Source organism: Nomascus leucogenys, chromosome 4 (assembly GCF_006542625.1).
Source record: "Nomascus leucogenys isolate Asia chromosome 4, Asia_NLE_v1, whole genome shotgun sequence".
Classification (NCBI taxonomy): Eukaryota; Metazoa; Chordata; class Mammalia; order Primates; family Hylobatidae; genus Nomascus; species Nomascus leucogenys.
The window spans coordinates 52,962,519-52,965,997 of NC_044384.1; the positions used below are offsets into that span (position 1 = coordinate 52,962,519).

A 3,479-nucleotide genomic window follows, 5' to 3' on the forward strand; every position below is an offset into this window, starting at 1 on the left:
GCCCAAGGGTGTCTCTCTTATATAACCTTTGAGAGCCTAATGGCAGTCAGCTCAACACTGAGTTTTTGAATAGCACTGGATGTGCACATTGAAGGTGTTCTTTGGGTATTTGAAAAAGATCTCTCCACTGGGGTTGCATCATTCTTTCACTTAATTTTCACTAATTCAATTACATGCATAGGCACTAAAATTTTTTTAATGTATAGTTAATAGTAAAAATGGCTTCACCTAGCAATCCACGCTAAGTATGAATGTCTTAGAATGAGAGTGAAATGGGCAACGTGAATGACTCATCCTGTCAGTTTTACCCCAGCCAGCCTCTCCTGGGGAGAGCCTCTCATTGAGAGATCCAGGGCTCTGGGGGTTTTGGACACACATTCTGCAACATTTTCCTTAACCATAAACTGCATTTCCAGAATAAGCACTGTCCTTTCCACCTCCACGGCCAAGTGCAGGCCTCTGTGCCCTCTACCTGGGCGGCGCCTCCACCCCACTTTGGCCAAGCAGATTCTCTGAACTTCTACCCGAGGGCTGCTTTTCCCCATCGCTGTTCATGCTGTGTCTTTATCGGTCTGCACAAACTTGCTGGGTTACACGTTTGTTCCCACACTAGACCTTGAGTTCCTCAAGGGCACTAATAACACTCCAGAAGTGTGTCTTCCTAATGCCCAGCAGATAGCAGGTCTTCAATAAATGTTTGTGAATTGGTGAGAGAAAAGGGATTTACATTGATAATCTGTTTATCCAGGGGATTCATGGCCTTTGTGTGGGCCAGGGAGAGACTCTGAGCACACCAGGCATGTTGACAATGAGCTTTCTTTTCCTATCCAGAAAAGATTCCAATGTTGAAAGGAATTGCTTGTCTGTTAACAAGCCTCTGGTCAAAAGGCTCACAGGCCAAATTCTAGACTCTGGTTAGAGCCTGAGAGCTTGCACCCGCCAGTGTGCTTCCCATGTAGGGGCTGGGTACACCCAAGGGACTGCACCCCCTCACCAACCACAGCAATTCCCAGGCTGCAGTGTGGGAGCAGCAGGCGCCAGAAATGGCAAGGCGTTGCCTGGGACTCCAGTACAAACATTTTGGAGTTTGCTAAGAATGGGCACTCTGGCCAAGTGTGGTGGCTCACACCTGTAGTCCCAACACTTTGGGAGACCAGGGCAGGAGGCTCACTTGAGCCCAGGAGTTTCAGACCAGCCTGGGCACATATCAAGACCCTGTGTCTACCAAAAAAAAAAAAAAAATTTAATTAGCTGGGTGTGGTGGCACGTGCCTGTAGTTCCAGCTACTTGGAAGGCTGAGGTAGGAGAATCGCTTGAGCCCAGGAGTTCGAGGCTGCAGTAAGCCATGTTCACACCACTGCATTCCAGCCTGGGTGGCATAGCAAGATTCTGTCTCAAAATATATATAGAGAGAGAGTACACTTCTTGATGAATTTTATGCTTAAGGAGATCTGCATTCTGATCTTTTAGAAGTCAAGGTTAAAAACAACACACTGGGGTGGCGGCGGCAGCAGCGGCGGCAGCGGCGGCGGCGGCAGCGGCGGCAGCGGCGGAGGCGGCAGCAGCGAGGACAGCGGTCGGCAGGGTGCCTTCGTTGCATTCCCTGAGAGAAGCGGTGTTTGCGAGGTGGTGTCCATCATGTTCTCTTTCAACATGTTCAACCACCCAATTCCCAGGATTTTCCAAAACCGCTTCTCCACACAGTACCGCTGCTTCTCTGTGTCCATGCTAGCAGAGCCTAATGACAGGTCAGATGTGGAGAAAGGAGAGAAGATAATTATGCCGCCGTCAGCCCTGGACCAACTCAGCTAACTTAACATTACCTATCCCACGATGTTCAAACTGACCAATAAGAATTTGGACCACATGACGCACTGTGGCGTGCTGGAGTTTGTGGCTGATGAGGGCATCTGCTACCTCCCACACTGGATGATGCAGAACTTGCTCTTGGAAGAAGGAAGCCTGGTCCAGGTGGAGAGTGTCAACCTTCAAGTGGCCACCTACTCCAAATTCCAGCCTCAGAGCCCTGACTTCCTGGACATCACCAACCCCAAAGCTGTATTAGAAAACGCACTTAGGAACTTTGCCTTTCTGACCACCGGGAATGTGACTGCCGTCACATGAAAAGATCTACGAACTCGAACTGCGTCTGATGGAAACCAAACCCAACAAGGCAGTGTCCATCACTGAGTGTGACACGAACTTGGACTTTGATGCTCCCCTGGGCTACAAAGAACCCGAAAGACAAGTCCAGCACAAGGAGTCTACAGAAGGTGAAGCCGACCACAGTGGCTACGCTGGAGAGCTGGGCTTCCGCGCCTTCTCCGGCTCTGGCAATAGACTGGATGGAAAGAAGAAAGGGGTGGAGCCCAGGTCCTCCCCAATCAAGTGTGGAGACATTAAAAGAGGAATTCCCAATTATATATTTAAACTTGGTGAGATACCTTTCATCAGAAATGCATGTCCCCTTGTCAAAAAGGTTGAAGAGGATGAAGCTGGAGGCAGATTCGTCACTTTCTCTGGAGAAGGACAGTCTTTGAGTAAAAAGGGAAGAAAGCCCTAGGTGAGGACTGTTGGCTGTTTGGAAAATAATAAAAGAATTAATTGCAACATCTTGGCTTTTAGTTACTGGCACTGAATGGAGGAGCCTCATCATAGAATACCCTGTTACTCAAGATTTCTTTAGAGTTACCTAAGAATTATCAAGTTTTACTTGGAAGTGGAGCAGCAGGACTTTGTAGTTGTATGCTTGATTTGGGGAAGGACAAAGAGCTGTCCCTGAGGACCTGGAGGCAATTGCCTCCTCACCTCCTCATGCTTTCAGCTTGAGTGGGGCTCCCATTGCCTCAGCAGGAGCAATTCGGAGTCCCTAATTATGTCAAAACCAATGGAGGTGACTGAATTGTCTAACATGAAATGTTCTTTCTCTTTCTTCCTTTATCCTTTCTTTTCCTAGGTCAATTGCATAGGTGTCAGTCTTTGGCCTAAAAAAAGGGTTTAAATAGACATGTGTTCTATAAGTAGTGGCTGTCCCACTACTGTGGCTGCAATTTAAGTATTTGACAAAGAGTGTTTCTATTTTTATTTTACATATTTTTTCAAAAGCACCACTCCTCAGAAGAACCTGATCTCAATGAGTTTGCACTTTTATTCTCATTTCATATGGACATAATTGGATCCTTAGTGAACCTGTACATAGTAAAACAATTCCATGGAGAAGCAAACATGTGAATGTTAGAATGAACAAATGCTAAAGAGATGTTCCTCTTTTTCCTTCTTCCCTACTCCTCCACTCCCAATTTTAATTTATTAAATTCTCCAAGCTTCAAAAAAAGAAAAAAAAAAAAACCGCACTGAGAGCTGAACTAACCTGTCACCAAGAGAAAGAGAAAAGGAAAATAACTTAAGCATTTAAATTCTTTCTTCTCACAATGGACCAAGACGTGGAGGGAATAATGCAATCTTTTCTAGCAACTGAA

General features: G+C 46.3%; 1 pseudogene; it reads left to right on the forward strand.

The window, feature by feature from the left end:
* Positions 1 to 1,599: 1,599 nt before the first annotated feature.
* On the forward strand, positions 1,600 to 2,563 carry LOC100596060 (annotated as a pseudogene).
* The last annotated feature ends 916 nt before the right edge of the window (positions 2,564 to 3,479 follow it).